The following is a 19,028-nucleotide window of genomic DNA, read 5'->3' as shown; positions in this document are numbered from 1 at the left end:
ATTATCTCTTCTTCCACTCTCGCACGAAACCTAGCACTACCGCTAGCCCTCGACGACGTCGGCGACGAAGCGCTTCGCTGCCGCAACCTCTCCGATGCCGTCTTCACGCCGACTGCGGACATCGTCTTCTCCGCCGTCGCCGTAGGTGTCCTCCGTCGCCAAGTTAGGGCACGGACGATCAAACTGCTCGGCCTCCTCTTCCACTCCGTCTAGCAGTTCTTCGTGTGGTAAATAAAACCTCCTTTTTACGGCCCATTTGATCCTATAGCTTTATCACTTTCTACCACAAGCAGTTTCTATTCACACGAGTTGGATCTCTTTCATACTGCATCTCATAACATGCCTAGTATATTCACTTATGCTTCACAAAGTAGTTAGATTCCTCACTTGTACTGATCCGTGGATTCGTACAAATCTGGAACTAACTCCTTATCTATGAGTGAATGTCTTCGCACGATGAGGTCAATGTCTTCTAAACTGATTTATCTTCAAAATCTTCTGAGAATGCATATGACCTCTTCCCCTTCCCTCGCACCTTAATGCTGTCACAGGTACATGTCCATGGGAGAATCCCTTGGTTCTCATAGTCTGCATTCATTTGCAGAATTCTTACAGTATCACATAAATTCTCCCGAAGCCAGTTCCTGTTTGTCCAGCAAGCGAAAACCTTTGAAGCCTTTGAACGTATTGAAGCCTTTCAGTTTAAAGTTCATGGCTTCAGAAAAATCAGCAAGGAAGGGTGGCAGAAAGCGTCGAGGAGAAACGTCAAGAGATCTGCCCGATGACCTCTCAAAGCTGTACAAGACAGATCCTGAAGAGGATTACAATCAGCACAAGATGCGAATCCAATGGATTCGACGCTATTGGACAGAACAGTGGTTCAAGTAAAGATTTGTGACCAAGGAATATGCTGAAAAGAATGCCATCAAGCGACCATGGGGAGACATCCTCTACAAAAATCTTCAACCCAGGACCAGAGATGAAGCCATTGAACAAGGCTTCTATCCCTGCATGGTCCCTTGGACCACAGCCTGCGGATGTTGACATCGTCCCTGCTATGGTGTCGTGACGACAATCTGTTTAAGTGCAACTTCTAGTTTTCCCAGAACTCAGCGAAGCAGAACAAGAAGACTTTGGGTTTAGATTTCAACCCTGGTCCCTCTGCTCCCCATGCCGATGGAACTCGCGAAGCTGAACCCAATCTTCTTGGGCCCTTCTACAATCTTGAAGGTCTCATCACTCACATCGTGGTTCAAGGGACAACCGTGAATGAGCCTGCAGATGATGCTGAATCAAATGAAGCGCCTGCAGCACCCAAGCCAAAGAAGCTGAAGCAGCCAAAAACTTCAAAGCCGGCCTCTGCACCAAAAATCTCACGGGCGAAGCCACTGGCAACTGCACCTCCTGAAGACAGTGTGCAGTATGAAGATTTGTCACGCATCTCCAAGCCCCAGAAGGTCAAGATGCCTCTGCCACACACCGGCCACGAGCTGACAGCTGCTGCCATTCTGCGCAACGATGCCATTGATCTGTCATGTGATGAAGATCTTGCAGATGACGCTCTTGAGCAACTCATCAAGAGCAAAGAAGAAGCAGAAATCTTCAATGATCTGCCTCTCTTTGACGTGACAATCATCCACAACTTCATTGATGAGTGGTTTGACACGCCAAACATCAGCTTCGAAATCTGCAGCTACCCATTGGCCTCAGTGTCGCCTTCCATGGCGCCATTGCTTCAGAGCTAGCTCTCGCTCAGTGCATCGTCGAACTGAAGCAAAATATTGACTATGAAAAGGCTCAGTTCAAGAAGCATATGGCCAAGCTCAGCGTGCAAGAGGTGAAAAACTTCAAGATTATGTTGCACGAGCTCAAAGAAGCCTTTCTCAAGAAACGCGCAGAAGCTCAGGGTTCTCGGGAGCGCATGAAGAGCCTGGCTGACAAGTGTGTGCAAGGCTACAACGAAGCTGAGAAGCGCAAGGCCCTTGGGCATCCGGGCATTGATCCCAGGATAGCTGCTAAGCAGAAGAAGAAGCCCATTGTGACCGAACCTCTCGCACCAAGGCAGGAGGCAGATCCCATTGTCTTCCCAACTAGAATGACTGGCTCGAAGCCAAAAGCCCGGTCAACCGCTTCAGAGTTGAAGAAGACAAGGACTGCTGAGGCTGAAGCCAGGAAGAGGAAACATCCTAAAGCCTCTCCTACTGCCCCCTCCAAGAAGAAGAGGAAGACCAAGAAAGAACGGACTGCTCCCACAGAGCCTTTGATTGTTGAACCCATTTCCATGGTTCGTCCTGACACTGAATGCCAACTAACAATCCATGAGCCTGATTTCACAGAGGCTCATGAAGCTGAAGACTTTCCAGCAGCTGATCCCATCGCTGCTGAAGACATTGGTCACCATGACCATGTAGAAGATGGTGCAGTCCTTCCTCAGCTCGAGCACAGCGAACTCATCAGCATTGGTCGTCCTCTGACGCCAATCGCTCAGGATGCTTCATGGGTTGATCGCCCACAAGAGGAAGAAGACCTTGAGGCCCAGCCAACTCTAACTACACAGGCGTTGCCTGCATTGCGCAGGCTTCGCAAAGGACCAAGGCCTCCAGTCTCTGCGTCTGAAACTGAAACTCCTGAAGACATTCTAGCTGCATCAGCCGATGAAGAAGAAGTCCGACAAGCTGCTACTCCCCTGTCCCACCAAGGAGCGGTTCTCAAGGAGAACATGGTTGTGACCGACCCTCCAACTCGTCAAGTGGAGGTTGAAAATCTTGAGGCTGCCACCACCAACACCACTGAAGCCACTGACGCTGTCATGGCTGAAGCTAATGTGGAGCCTTCACCAACCAAAGCACCAGAAGTCAGCGAAGCCACTGCTCCCACTGCTTCTGTTCCTGCACCTGCTGCCGGTCCTCAGTTTGACTATCATGTTGAGCACAGGCCTCAGGTACAGAAGCCAATCCCCGGATTGCCCAGGTTCCCAGGTCCTACATCAGCACCTGGATCCTTCAATATCAATGGCTTCAGAGCAGACAACCATTCTTCAATAGCTCCAGGAACCCCTACTCAAGGGAAAGAATATCATCTGATCGGTTCTGGAGCTATCCACAGCGAAGCCATTACTCCTGCATTCTTTACAATCAAGGTCGCATCTTCCCACACAAGCGTCTGACATTGAAGCAATAGCTGGTCTGCCCTGTCTGGAAGAAGCTCTGGATTGCTTCAAAGAGGTTGGGTTGCTGCCGTTCATCACTGACCAAGAGCATTGGAATGAAGAGTTGCTGCTCCAATTCTATGCCACACTTCACATCCGCGGCTATAACAGAGATCCGAAGACTTGGGTCCTGGAGTGGATGATAGGAAACGTTCATCACGAAGCCAAAGCCTTTGACATCATTGAGCTCACTAGTCTACCCATTCCCGGCGATCTCTACGAATCTGGCTGTCAACTTCATAGTGAAGCTGTGGAGAGCATCTTTCAGAAGCCTGAACCTAACATGAGTCAGATGCTCAGTATGATGAAGCCATTGCCCCAAGATGCTGAATATCCCAAAGAGTTCTTTGTTGAAGACCTAGAGTATCTGCCAAGGACTATTTATCACATCATACAGCAAACTCTCTGGCCCATCAAAGGGCACTCTCCACATGCCAAGCTGGAAGGTGCAATGAAGACTTTGGTCTTCTATATTCTTCATGGAAAATGCTTCAATGCACAGGACTTCTTCATTTGCCAACTTGCTGCATCAGGCTCTGATCTGTTTGGCTTGAAGTTCTACGCCCCATGGGTAATGCGGCTGATCAAACTTCACTCCGCTATCTCATATCAGCCATCTGCTCGCAATCATCGGATTTTTCTGCCTGATGTGGATATGTCTATTGAAGCCATCTATCCTGAGCCTGCCAAGGAACCTCTAAGTCTTCAGAATGCAGAGCATCAAAGTTTTTCTCAGAACATTGAAGGAGTTGAAGCAGTCACTCGTGTGTATCCTTTGGCTGGCACTACACGTGCACCGCATCCTGCTCTCACTGAAGCCACTGACAGTACAACTGCCCCACGACCCAAGAAGTGCACTCGTGTTCTCAATGACTGAGAGCTTCTTGTGGCTCTTCATCAGAAACAGGATAGGCATCATGACTGGCTGAAGCGTCAAATGCAAAGCCTCTTGGTGGATGTTAATCGCATTCGCAATCTTGCCACCAAGAATGCCTTTGTTGCCCATGAAACCTCTCGACACACATGGAAAGGGCTGACGCTGATGTGTTCTGAAGATGATCTTCAAGAAGATGGCTTCTCTGAGCGCTTTAAGTTTGACTCCACACCTCCTCGAAGGGCAGTGCTGCAACGAACTCCATCTCTTGAAGACTCTGAGTTCTCTTCCTCTGCTGCAACTGTGAATGCCAGAGTGATCGAGGATGAAGACGATGCTACTTCACCGCCACCTCCTTCCGCACGCTTCGACACTGCTCCAAGCTCTTCTGCACCGCGGAACACCACCGACGACCCTACTGCTTCACCTACTCTTCATGGGAATGAGTAGATGCTCTATGTCTTCAAACCTTTTTGGTCCTTACTGACACAAGGGGGAGAAGCATATGAGTTTGATAGTCTTCAAGCGGGTCCATATGGGCGGGTGCTTCATATTTTTGCTTCGTGTTTACAACTCTCGTTTTGATACATTTGGTTCTTTGAGTTGTAACACTTAAACTCGATGGTCGTCTGCTACTTATTTGCCATTTTGTGATGCGATGATAAATTCCGCATGTGCGACGATAAATTCCGCACTTAGATCATTTCGCAGACGTCCATTTTCCATTATGCATGTCATTATCTTCACATACCTTCACATGCATAGTGGATTGTCATCATAAGTTGAAGAGGATCTCCACAAGCACAACCTGCCATGTGCATTTGCATTCCAAAAGCAAATTACTTATATGCACATCTTCAGGGGGAGCCCTTGCAACTTATGAAGACAATTCCTTATCCTTTACAATTTCACATATTATATTCCCCGTTGAAAACTTCAACTAGTTTGTCATCAATCACCAAAAAGGGGGAGATTGTAAGTGCATCTAGTGCCACCCCTAGTTGGTTTTGGAGTATTGACGACAAACCTAGTTGAGGGACTAATGTGTTTGTGAGAATTGCAGGATAACATAGGTAGAAGTCCCTCATTGATTCGGTTTTCCTACCAGAGATGACCCCTAAAAATGTATGAAGACATTGATGTCAAAGGTGGTATATGAAGACATTCACATTGAAGACTATGACAAGAGAAGACATCGCATGAAGCCTATGGAGCTCGAAGACTTAGATCTTTTGTAGTTCTTTTTATTCTTTGCTGAGTCATAGGAACCACCATACTGTTAAGTGGGGTCCAAGAGAACCAGTCAGAATGACTGAAGTAATGCTTAACCAAAACCTATGTCTTCGAGTGAAGACTATGAGAGCGAATCTTGTTCAGAGTCGGACAAGTCAGCTTTGCTTGTAGCCCAAGTAAAGTTGCCGTGTGGGTTTGAAATCTGACCGTTGGAACACGTGTCAGTTCCTTAGTGACCCAGGGTCATTTCGGACAAATCAGGTCGGGTTGCCTAGTGGCTATAAATAGCCCACCTCCTACAACCATAAACGGTTGGCTGCTCAGAGTTAGTGTACGGCTTTTGTCGTTTGAGAGCAACCCACCTCGAAGCCTTTGAGAGAGAATTCCTTGCGAGGATAAAGCCCTAACCACCCAAAGCCAAAGAGAATTAGGCATCACTTAAGTCTTCTTGTCTGTGTGATCTGAAGACTTATTACACTTGAGGACTGTGAATCCTCCAGCCGGTTAGGCGTCGCGTTCTGAGCATCCAAGAGACATTGTGGATCGCCGGTGAACGAAGTCTGTGAAGGTTTGGGAGTCTACCTTGAAGACTTACCAGAGTGATTGGGCGAGGTCTGTGTGACCTTAGCTCAAGGGGAATACGGTGAGGACTGGGTGTCCTGAGCTGCGTGTTCAGGACTGGGTGTCCGGGACTGTGTGTCCTCAGGTTTAAATACCTAGCCACCCTAACCAAACGTACAGTTGTCACAACAACTGGAACTGGTCCAACAAATCATTGTCTTCAACGTGTCACTGGTTTAATCCTTCCCTTCTCTTTACTTACTGTTACTCCTTGTGAAGTCATTGTATGATTGCACTATCTTTTATCTTCACTGAGTGACTGCATGTTCTGTTTGGCTTCATAATATCTTCCTACCTGATCCTCACTACATTGCTGCTATTAGTCATTGTGCTTTCACTCCATTGAATACTTGACTATGGTTTGCCTAGTGTAGTCTACCTTCCGCTGCATGGTAATAGGTTTATTTCTATCGTTTGTCTTCATAACTTCCACGTTTTGAAGACTTTCATAAAAATCGCCTATTCACCCCCCCTCTAGTCGATATAACGCACTTTCAAGTGCTACTATCCTTTTTCCACACTTGTGCTTCAAAGTATCATCATGTTCTTCATATAGAGAGTCTCTTGAGTTAACACTTTCATATACTAGTGGGAATTTTCATTCTAGAACTTGGCTTGTATATTCCGATGATGGGCTTCCTCAAATGCCCGAGGTCTTCATGAGCAAGCAAGTTGGATGCACACCCACTTAGTTTCAGTTAGAGCTTTCATACACTTATAGCTCTAGTGCATCCGTTGCATGGCAATCCCTACTCACTCACATTGATATCTATTGATGGGCATCTCCATAGCCCGTTGATACGCCTAGTTGATGTGAGACTATCTTCTCCTTTTTGTCTCCTCCACCATCATATTCTATTCCACCTATAGTGCTATGTCCATGGCTCACGCTCATGTATTGCGTGAAAGTTGAAATGGTTTGAGAACGTCAAAAGTATGAAACAATTGCTTGGCTTGTCATCGGGGTTGTGCATGATTTGAATATTTTGTGTGGCGAAGATGGAGCATAGCCGGACTATATGATTTTGCAGGGATAACTTTCTTTGGCCATGTTATTTTGAAAATACATGTTTGCTTTATTAGTATACTTGAAGTATTGTTGTCTTAATGTCAAAGGATAGACTATTGCTTTGAATCACTCGTGTCTAATATTCATGCCATGATTAGACATATGATCAAGATTATGCTAGGTAGCATTCCACATCAAAAATTATTTTTTTATCAGTTACCTACTCGAGGACGAGCAGGAATTAAGATTGGGGATGCTGATACGTCTCCGTCGTATCTATAATTTTTGATTGTTCCATACCAATATTATTTAACTTTCATATACTTTTGGCAACTTTTTATACTATTTTTGGGACTAACATATTGATCCAGTGCCCAGTGCCAGTTCCTGTTTGTTGCATGTTTTTTGTTTCGCAAAATATCCATATCAGACGGAGTCCAAACGGAATAAAAACTGACGGAGATTTTTTTTGGAATATATATGATTTTTGGGAAGAAGAATCCACGCGAGACGATGCTTGAGGGGCCCACGAGGTAGGGGCGCGCCCCAGGGTGTCAGGCGCGCCCCTGACCCTCATGGCCACCCCGTAAGGCGGTTGGTGCCCTTCTTTCGCCGCAAGAAAGCTAATTTCCGTATAGAGATCGTGTCAAAATTTCAGCGCAATCGGACTTACGGATCTCCGGGAATATAAGAAATGGTGAAAGGGAAGAATCTGAGAACGCAGAAATAGAGAGAGACAGAGAGACAGATCCAATCTCGGAGGGGCTCTCGCCCCTCCCGTGCCATGGAGTCCATGGACTAGAGGGGAAACCCTTGTCCCATCTAGGGAGGAGGTCAAGGAAGAAGAAGAAGGAGGGGGGCTCTCTCCCCCTCGCTTCCGGTGGCGCCGGAACGCCGCCGGGGGCCATCATCATCACCGCGATCTACACCAACACCTCCACCATCTTCACCAACATCTCCATCACCTTCCCCCCTCTATCTACAACAGTCCACTGTGATAGCCTGGATTATTAGGGATGATAGACTACTCATATCAATAAGGAATTCCTTCTTTTCTGGGAGCCCATTCGGAAAGAACTCCAAAGTTAAGCGTGCTTAGCTTGGAGTAGCGTCAGGATGGGTGACCGACCGGGAAGTTGCTCCCGGGTGCGCATGAGGGAGGATAAAGTGCACAGAAAAGGCTAGTATTGATCTGTGGGGCCAGTCTAGATCCCGCCAGGAGTAACGACCACCGGCGGGTGTGTCCGGGGCGTTACAAGTTGGTATCAGAGCTGACCCTCGCGGTTACACGGATGGTTGCGGACAGGTGCGTGGTCATGTTGTTCATGACGTTTGTGACCCGTCGTGGCACACGGCATGGCAAATGTACTGGACTAGAAGCACAGACGTATGTGCCAAGAGGGAACGTTCCTGTGGCCCGACGAGGACGTCGGTTCCTCTGAGTGGGGGTGTATGTGATAGCCTGGCTTATTAGGGATGATAGACTACTCATATCAATAAATAATTCCTTCTTTTCCGGGAGCCCATTCGGAAAGAACTCCAAAGTTAAGCGTGCTCAGCTTGGAGTAGCGTCAGGATGGGTGACCGACCGGGAAGTTGCTCCCGGGTGCGCATGAGTGAGGACAAAGTGCGCAGAAAAGGCTAGTATTGATCTGTGGGGCCAGTCTAGATCCCGCCAGGAGTAACGACCACCGGCGGGTGTGTCCGGGGCATTACATCCACTCTCCTGCAACCCGCTGTACCCTCTACTTGAACATGGTGCTTTATGCTTCATATTATTATCCAATGATGTGTTGCCATCCTATGATGTCTGAGTAGATTTTCGTTGTCCTATCGGTGGTTGATGAATTGCTATGATTGATTTAATTTGCTTGTGGTTATGTTGCTGTCCTTTGGTGCCCATCATATGATTGTGCGCATGGATCACACCCTAGGGTTAGTTGTATGTTCATAGGACTATGTATTGGAGGGAAAGAGTGACAGAAGCTTCAACCTAGCATAGAAATTGATGCATACGGGATTGAAGGGGGATGAATATGTCTTAATGCTATGGTTGGGTTTCACCTTAATGAACATTAGTAGTTGCAGATGCTTGCTAATAGTTCCAATCATAAGTGCATAGAATTCCAAGTCAGGGATGACATGCTAGCAGTGGCCTCTCCCACATAATACTTGCTATCGGTCTAGTAAAGTAGTCAATTGCTTAGGGGCAATTTCGCAACTCCTACCACCACTTTTCCACACTCGCTATATTTACTTTATTGTTTCTTTATCTAAACAGCCCCTACTTTTTATTTACGCACTATTTACTATCTTGCAAACCTATCCAACAACACCTACAAAGTACTTCTAGTTTCATACTTGTTCTAGGTAAAGCGAACATCAAGTATGCGTAGAGTTGTATCGGTGGTCGATAGAACTTGAGGGAATATTTGTTCTACCTTTAGCTCCTCGTTGGGTTCGACACTCTTACTTATCGAAAACTGTTGCGATCCCCTATACTTGTGGGTTATAAAAGACATCCGGCTGCATCAGCCGATGAAGAAAGAAGAGGAGAAAGAGTTGCCACACCCCCTACCACTGATCAAGTCATTCTCGAGGAGAATGAGTCTGTGCCTGACCCTCCTGTTGTTGAAGAAACGGAGGTTGAAACTACTGAGACGGCAACAACAAATGATGCTGAAGCCAATGACACTGTCATGGCTGAAGATTATGTGGCGCCTGAAGATATGAAGCCGCTTTGCATGCTGAAGCCACTGTTCCATCTCCAAGGCCTCGCACAATTGAACATGCCTTTTATCATGGACAACTGGTCACTGTGAAATGGCCCATCATGGTGCCTCCCACTGCTCCGGGACCTCAATATGATTATCATGTGGAGTAGCGGCCCCAAGTTCAGAAGCCAAAGCCAAGGCTGCCCAAGCTTCCAGGGACTACTACATCGCCTGGATCGTTCAGCGTCAATAGCTTCAAAGCCCACAACACCTTCTTTGATAGCACCAAGAATCCTTACTCAACGCCAAGGATCTCATCTGATCGATTCAGGAGCTATCATCAACGCAACTACTACTCTTGCATTCTATACAATCAAGGGCAAATCTTTCCCCACATGCGCCTTGATTGTGGAGCTATTGCTGGCCTGCCCTGTCTTAAAGAAGCCCTTGACTATTTCAGGGAGGTTAGTCTTCCTCCCTTTGTCACTAACAAGGAGCACTGGAATGAAGAATTGCTTCTGCAATTCTATGCCACACTTCATATTCGCGGCTACAATAGGGATCCGAAGACATGGGTTCTTGAGTGGATGACAGGTGATGTGCATCATGAAGCCAAAGCTCAAGACATCATTGAGCTCACTTCCATGCCCACTCCAGGCGAATTCTATGAGCATGGTTGTCAGCGTCATCACGAAGAACTGCAGAGCATCTTCCAGAGGCCTGAACCCAACATGAGCGAGATGCTCAGCATGATGAAGCCATTGCCCCAAGATGCTGAATATCCCAAGGAATTCTTCGTCAAGGACCTTGAGTACCTGCCCCGCACAGTCTATCACATTCTGAGGCATACTCTATGGCCAATCAAGGGATATACTGCTGAAGCCAAACTTGAGTGAGCCATGAAGACTTTGGTATTTCTACATTGTCAATGGCATCAGATTCAACACCCAGGATTTCTTCATCAGACAACTTGCTGCATCTGGGATTGATCTGTTTGGCCTGAAGTTTTATGCTCCATGGGTGATGCGTCTCATTAAGCTTCACTCCACTGTTGACTATCAGCCCTCAACATGCGATCATCTGGTATTTCTGCCTGATGTTGATCTGTCTATCGAAGCCATCTACCCAAAGCCTGCCAAAATGCCTCCATGTCTTCAAAATGATGATCATCAAAGCTTCACGCAACCAATGGAGGGGATTCATGTTCCAAATGTTGCAACTCCTGCTTATCCTCTGGTTGGCAATATGTGTGTGCCCCATCGTGCAAATACTGAAGCCACTGAGAGTACAATTGCTCAAAGGCCTCGCAAGCGTTCTCGTGCACTCAATGACAAAGAGCTTCTTGTGGCCTTACATCAGAAGCAAGATAAGCATCAGGACTGGCTAAAGCATCAGATGCAGAGTATCTTGGTGGACGTCAATCACATCAGAAAGTTGGCTACCAAGAACTCATTTGTTGCCCATGAAGACTGACGGAGGTCTTGGAAGAGCCTCCAACTACTATGCCCTAAAGAAGATCTTCGCGAAGATGGCTTCACTGAGGGTTTCAAATTTGACTCCACACTTCCTCGCAATGCATGCTGGCGCCGCACTCCATACATTGAAGATTCTGAGTATTCATCTTCGGCTGCAATTGTTGTTGCGAGAGTCGTCGATGAAGAAGACGATGCCACTTCACCAACCATGGCTTCACTTTATCTCGACACTGCACCAGGCCCTTCAGCACCACCAAACTCCAATGTCGACCCTGCACCTGCATCTACTCCTCAAGGGAACGAGTAGATACTCTATGTCTTCAAACCTTTCTGGTCCTTACTGACAAAAGGGGGAGAAGCGTATGAGTTGATAGTCTTCAAGCGAGTCCTTATGGGTGGTTGCACTATTTATTTTGCCAAGTGTTTACAACTCTCATCTTTTGGTACATTTGGTTCCTTGGGTTGTAACACTTAAAATCGATGGTCGTCTGCTACTTTTTCTGATACTCTCTGATGCGATGATAAATCCCGCATGAAGTCATTTCACAGACGTCCATTTTTTATTATGCATGTCATTATCGTCGTTATATCTTTATATTCATGATGAATTGTCTTCGTAAGTTGAAGAGGATCTCCTCAAAGCAAAACCTGCCATGTGCATTTGCATTCAAAAGCAAATTACTTATATGCACATCTTCAGGGAGAGCCTTTTTCTACTTATGAACACAATCCCTAAATTCTCAAACTTTCACATACTTTTATCCCCATTGAAAACTTCAACCAGTTTGTCATCAATCACCAAAAAGGGGGAGATTGTAAGTGCATCTAGTGCCACCCCTAGTTGGTTTTGGAGTATTGACGACAAACTTGGTTGAGGGACTAATGTGTTTGTGAGAATTGCAGGATAACACAGGTAGTAGTCCCTCATTGATTCGGTTTACCTACCAGAGATGACCCTTAAAAATGTGTGAAGACATTGAAGACAATGGTGGTCTGTGAAGATATTCAAGACAAAGATTATGACTCGAGAAACCATTAACGTGAAGGCTATGGAGTGCGAACACATAGTTGTTTCATAGTTTCCTTTTCTTCTTTGTTGAGTCATAGGAACCACCGCACTATTAAGTGGGGTCCAAGTGAACAAAGTCAGAGTGACTGAAGTGATGCTCAACCAAATCCTATGTCTACGAGCGAAGACAGTGAGAGCAAATCTTATCTAGAGCTGGATGAGTCGACTTTACTTGTAGCCCAAGTCAAGCTGCCGCATGTGTTTGAAATCTGACAGTTGGACACGTGTCAGTTCCTTAGTGACCCAGGGTCATTTCAGACAAATCAGGTCGGGTTGCCTCCTGGCTATAAATAGCCCACTCCCTACACCATAAATTCGAGGCTGCTCAGAGTTAGTGCACGGCTTTTGTCGTTTGTGAGCAACCCACCTCCGAAGCATTTGAGAGAGAAATCCTTGCGAGGACAAAGCCCTACACACCCAAAGCCAAAGAGTGTTAGGAATCACTGAAGTCTTTCTGTCTGCGTGATCTGAAGACTTGTTACACTTGAGGACTGTGAATCCTCCAGCCAGTTAGGCGTCGCGTTCTGAGCATCCGAGAGTCATTGTGGATTGCCGGTGAACAAAGTCTGTGAAGGTTTGGAAGTCTACCCTGAAGACTTACCAGAGTGATTGGGCGAGGACTGTGTGTCCTTATCTCAAGGGGAATAAGGTGAAGACGCGGTCTTCTGAGTTGAATGTCAGCCTCCCTAACCAGACGTACAGTTGTCACAACAATTGGAACTGGTCCAACAAATCCTTGTCCTCACCAAGCAACTGGTTCCATCCTTTACCTCCCTTTACTTACAGTTTGTCTTCGTGAAGTCATTACCTGCTTGCATGATCTGATTAACTTCGTTGTGTGAAGACTATTATTGTTTGGCTTCATACTATCTTCCATCCTGATCCATACTACCTCGCTACTGATAGTCTTCGTGCTTTCACTTCATTGCTTACTTGACTATGGCTTGTCTAGTGTAGTCTACCTTCCGCTGCATATCAATAGGTTCATTTCTACTGTTTGTCTTCAAAGCCACCGTGCTTTTGAAGACTTTCATAAAAATCACCTATTCACCCCCATCTAGTCGATAACTAGCACTTTCAACTTGATCGTGCAGTAGCGGAGCCTGCATGGTGTACGCTTTTCCCATCCACCGAACTGACAAATGCGACTGGTGCATGTTCGGATCATGGCCCTATTATGCTTCAGCTCAAGAACTACACAACTAATAATCGGGCTCCCAAGACATTCACGTATGAGATTATGTGGGATCACCACCCAGAGCTAAAGGGCTTCTTGCAGCAAGAATGGAGTAAGGGCGCGCCGAGAGTTTCGGTTCAGGAGCTGAGCACAAAGCTCCAAACACTTTCAGAAAGTCTATGGGGATGGGACAGAAATACTTTTGGTAATGTCCGGGTGGAAATTAAAAAACTCCAGAGAGAGCTGGACATATCACAGAATGTTCTAGGCAGAGATGGTCCAAGTCACCAGGAGCTGTAGATAACTGAACACCTTGTCGAGATTTATTATTGGGAGGAGATCCTCATGCGGTAGCGGTCACGAGTTGACTGGCTCATGATGGTGACAAAAACATGTGCTTCTTTCAGCTGCGTGCTTCCATGCGTCACCGGAAGAACCTCATCAAGTCCTTGGTCAAGGATGATGGATAAGTCACTAAAGACAGCAAGGAGATGGAATGCACGGCCACAAAATTCTATAAGAATATTTACTATTCTGAAGGAGTTGAGAACATGCAACAAGTTTTGGATACATCCCTACAAAGATCACTAATGATATGCAGACCCATTTGGACGCCCCATATAGCACTGACGAAGTAAAAACAACTCTCTTCCAAATGTTTCCTTCAAAAGCGCCTGGCCCCGATGGTTTTCCGACACATTGTTTTAGAGACACTGGGATGTTTGTTGCCCTGAAGTAACAAAGGTTGTTCTGAAAATTGTCGAAGGGAAAGAGAGTGCTGAAAGCATCAACTGCATGGTCCTTGTTTTAATCCCCAAGATTAAAAACCCAAATCATTTATCACAATTTCGCCCTATCAGTTTATGCAACGTGTTATACAAAATTGCATCAAAGGTGATTGCAAACCGTTTGAAAATGATGCTTCCTGATATCATCTCAGCAGAACAATCGGCTTTTTTTCCCAGTCGCCTTATAACTGATAATATCATTGTTGCATATGAATGTTTGCACTTCATGAAGCGCAACAAAGTAGTCAAACATCGTCATTATGCACTTAAGCTTGATATGATGAAGGCATATGACAGGGTTGAATGGGATTATCTGAGGGCCATCATGCTCAAACTTGGCTTCTCAAAAAGATGGGTCACTATTGTTATGGACTTAGTTAGCTCAGTCTCTTTTTCAATTTTGTTCAATGGAAAGAAATTGGATGAATCTAAACCTTCACGAGGTATTTTTTAGGGAGATCCTATCTCCCCTTACCTATTTTTGTTGGAAGCAGAGGGCCTTTCGTGCCTCCTTAAATCCATAGATCAGTCATCTCAGATGGGTGGAATTCAAGTTGCGCCTACAGCGCCCCCTGTTAACCACCTCTTATTTGCAGATGATAGCATGTTGTTCTTCAAAGCAAATGTTGTAGGGGTGACTGAGGTATCAAACATGTTAAATAGTTATTGCAGGGCTTCTGGTCAGCGCATTAATGCCAACAAATCTTCAATTTTCTTTAGCAAAAGATGCCCGACAAATGTCAAAGAGGAGGTCAAAAATATTCTTCAAGTGCCCAATGAATCCTTGAATGATAGGTACTTGGGTATGCCCTCTGATGTAGTGTCGGTGCAACAAACCCTGGGTCTGTTGCCCAGACTGTGCATAGGCCTAAGATCAAGATTGCAACCTTCAAGACCAGGCCAAGCCAAAGAGATCAGCTCTTTGAAGAATCACGAGGGCGGATCAAGAAGACCAAGTCAAGCCATGAGAAGTGAGATGTCACCAAGGGAAAACCTCCCTTTCCAGGCAGGCGAGCCTGGCGAGGTCGAGGTGGCCCCGAAGGATAAGTCTCCAGACTCCCCCGACAGGCGTGCCGGGCTAAATGAAGGCAAACTACCCCACCAAGGCTTCACCGCTCCACCTCACAATGACGCAAGTCATCGATCGATGCAGTGTCAAGCCCCAAGGTGACTAGGTGGTTGTTTCTTGCCACATGGCAGCCACTTCCTACGAAAATCATCTCCAAATGACACATGTCCAGAGACGTGTCATGCAGGCAGGTGAGAAGCTGGCAAAGCAGTTGCCGGGCACACCGTGATGTGACACTAAGCAACGCATTTAATGCACTCTATCCCGCCTGCAGAGTTAGGTATGATAGCACTATTTGCTGTCTAATTAGTGCACAATGACCGATTTGACACTGTCATAACCCCTTGATCTATAAAAGGAGGCACATGGCAACCATAAAAAGGGATTCCGACCCTTGTACACTCATACGCGTGTAGCCACTCTCGCCCCGAGGCAACCCTGTTGGGCAAGAGCATCACGTTTCCACCACAATCCACCATTAATCCACCAAAGCAAGAGTAGGATTTTACGCCCGAACCTGGGTAAAATCGCCCGTCTGATCTCTGTCGTGCTGCGCGATGCTCTCTCCGCTCTTTGTGCAACGCGCTCGTCCCCCTGCCAAACCACAAGGGGCTCGTAGCCCCATAGGTGGTCGTGGTTTCCCATGACATCTTTGGTGCGCCAGGTAGGGGGAAGCGTTTGCGCGAACCCGAGAAGCGTACGCTGCGCGTCATCTTCATCATCGTTTTCTTCATCGACGGCTCCATCGTCCATGGCGCCCAAGAACAAGCCAGGTGCCGCAGCTCACCCGTCCACCTTGAAGGCCCTGCCACCCGCGACCATCAGCGCCACGGGGGCTACGGGGATGCATGAGGATGTGGACGCTACGGGGGACGCGGTCGGCGCAGGCGGCGTCGGCACCGCCTCCCCTGCGGCCAAAACAAGAGTAGGAGGCACCGAGGAAGGACAGGATCAGCAACATCCCATCGACCACGCTCCACGAGGTATGGGTGGAGATATCATTCCGTCCGCACCTATCCGCCTGGCCGAAGGGCATAGCCGCAGTGATGACACTCGTTCGGGGGAGAATTGTGGCTCTCCGACCGGTCCGGCGGCGGGCGCGGCCACAGGGCCTGTACCACCCCTAGAGCGAGCCGACCCAGCCAATGCGCCAAATGGAGCAACTAGTCCCCAAGCACCTCCACCTCGTCACCATGCCATCCAAGCGGTAGGCTCGAGATGACAAGAGCATGGCGCGGTCACCACTGGCACCATTAGGAGCCGGGCGATGTTACGATCTACATCGTCATCACCGAAGCCAAGCACCGCCTTGGAGGCCATGGCGTGGGCCCAACTATTGTTGAGATTTCCGCCGGTAGCCAATCAGATGGATGAGTGGAGAGCCACCATCCAAAGCCTGATTGGTTTCGTCAAAGCAGGAGGATCACATTGAGCTGGCGTGCCACGGCCTCCCCAGGCGACGACGACGGCCCACGCCGCCGGTCGTGCGGAAGGGGCCACCCCCACGGTGCAATCCCCTCTGGGCCGGCCAGCATGGGAGCCACATAAACAAGAACCCGACAACATCTCGATGGCCTCATCGGCCCTTGAGTGCGTTAGGGTAAACGACGAGTCCTGGAGGATGGGCAGAGGGAAGGCGCATGCGTCACCATAGAGCGATGCTGTGACACCCACCGCCAGTCCAATAGGCACAATGACCCCTATGTTGACGAGCCTGCGCTCGGCAAAGGTGGGTACCTACCTTTCGAGGTTGGGTGCCCTGCCTTCACCTGAGAGCTGTGGCGAGTCCGTTGGCCATCTACCCGCACGTTCAAGACGGAGATACGACAGAAGTACGATGGGAGGCTAAACCCAGCAGAGTTCTTGAGCATCTACACCATTGATGTTCAAGCTGTCGGGGGAAGATATGAGAACGTGTTCGCCAACTACTTCCCTTTGGCGCTCAAGCCAAATGTGAGGTCTTGGCTGATGCACCCGCCGGAGAACGCCATTTCGTCCTGGGCTGACCTGTGCCATGAGTTCATTGGCACCTTCATGGGCGGCCATGAACAACAAGGACGACCCAGCAACTTGCAGCTCCTCCCGCAGAAAGAAGGAGAGACTCTACAGAAGTACATGAAAAGGTTCAGCCGAGTCCATAGAAATATTCCAGACATCCACCCGACAACTGTGATAGCTGCGTTCCAGTCCAAGGTGCACAATCATTAGATATGTTCCAAGATGAGCATTCGATTGCCCAAGACTGTGAAGGAGCTTTACACTCTAGTGGATAAGTGTGCTCGGGTGGAGGAGGGGAGGAGGCTCCCCGGAGAAGAGGATGGCGTCGACATCGACTCAGAGGATAATACGAAGCCACTAGTCAGAAGAAGAAGAACAAGAAGCACAACAAAAGGCGCAAGGATAAGGCAGTGATGACCGTTGAAGGATCGAACACGCCTAGTGCCGGCAAGAAGGCTAAGCCCAAATCCCTCGGCAAGGAAGTTGCCGCGTGCACTGATTGTCGGGAGGTTGCAGCTGCCGAGAAGGTTGGGAAAGGTGATGGGCTGTACTGCAAGATCCATCAGAAGGGCCACGATCTCCAGGAGTGTCATCAGGTTGAGCAACTTGTCAATAAGCAGAAGGCTGAGTATGAGAAGCGAGATAAGGAGAGAGGTCAGAATGGCATTGGCGGGAAGGGCCGAGGCCGCGAAGCAAGACGCCCCGGCAAGGCTCCTCGGAATCAAGGAAAACCCGCCAGGGGCCATGAGAAAGAGGATTGCAATGATTAGAGTGACAGAGGAGATGAAGAGGAAACCAGTGAGTAGGAATTCCAAAAAGCCACTAACGCCCTGTGCATTGATGGGGGTGCATCTCTGCACTCCTCTCACTGCCAACTTAAACAGTGGGCACGCGAAGTCGATTTCGTGGAGCCAGCGGCAGATTCTCAGAAGCCGCTCAAGTGGTCACGCACGCCCATCATATTTGATGAAGAGGACCACCCTAACCGCACCACCGCGGTAGGGTGCTTGCTGTTGTTGGTCTCACCAACGATCCGCAACCTCAAGGTTACAAAGATGTTGGTTGACGGCGGGGACGGGCTGAATTTGATTTCTCCAAAGGTCATCAGAAAACTTCAGATAGTAGAGGAAGAGCTTGACGTTACCGGCACGTTTCAAGGAGTTAACCCTAGAAGGAGTCATCCTAAGGGAAAGATCACATTGCCGGTGACATTCCGGGGAGAGTTGAATTACCGGACTGAGAAGATTGTGTTTGATGTGGTCGACCTCTACCTGCCATACAATGGAATCCTTGGTCTCCCAGCTCTGGCTAAATTCATGGCGGCATCCCACTATGCCTACGACACCTTGAAGATGCCAGGACCAGTAGGAGTCATTTCCATTCCATCGGACGAGAAGGACGCAATCATTGGGTAGACAAGATGTACAGGGACGCAGTCATGGCAGAGCCCATGGAAGCTAAGATTCTTGCCAAGGAAAGCAAGAAAAAGAAGAGGGATGGTAAGGATGCCTGCAAGGAATCCGGGAAACGTACCTCTCTGGAGAATGTTGCGCCCGTTGATGACTCGCCGGAGAGTTCCAACAGCAAGAGATCCAAGGCCGCTGTACCCGCTGTGAAAAAGGTCCTGGCAGGGCTGGCTGGCACTGATGGTACATTCACTATCAGTGCCGCCCTCGATGATAAATAGGAAAGCACGCTATTGCCTTCCTGCGAGCGAATGTCGATGTGTTTTCCTGGCAACCATCTGACAACCCCGGTGTTCCTAGGGAGGTAATCGAGCACCACCTTGTTGT

Source organism: Triticum urartu, chromosome 4A, assembly GCF_056163025.1.
Source record: "Triticum urartu cultivar PI428250 chromosome 4A, HENAU_Tu73, whole genome shotgun sequence".
NCBI classification, from domain to species: Eukaryota; Viridiplantae; Streptophyta; class Magnoliopsida; order Poales; family Poaceae; genus Triticum; species Triticum urartu.
This window is presented reverse-complemented; position numbering follows the sequence as displayed.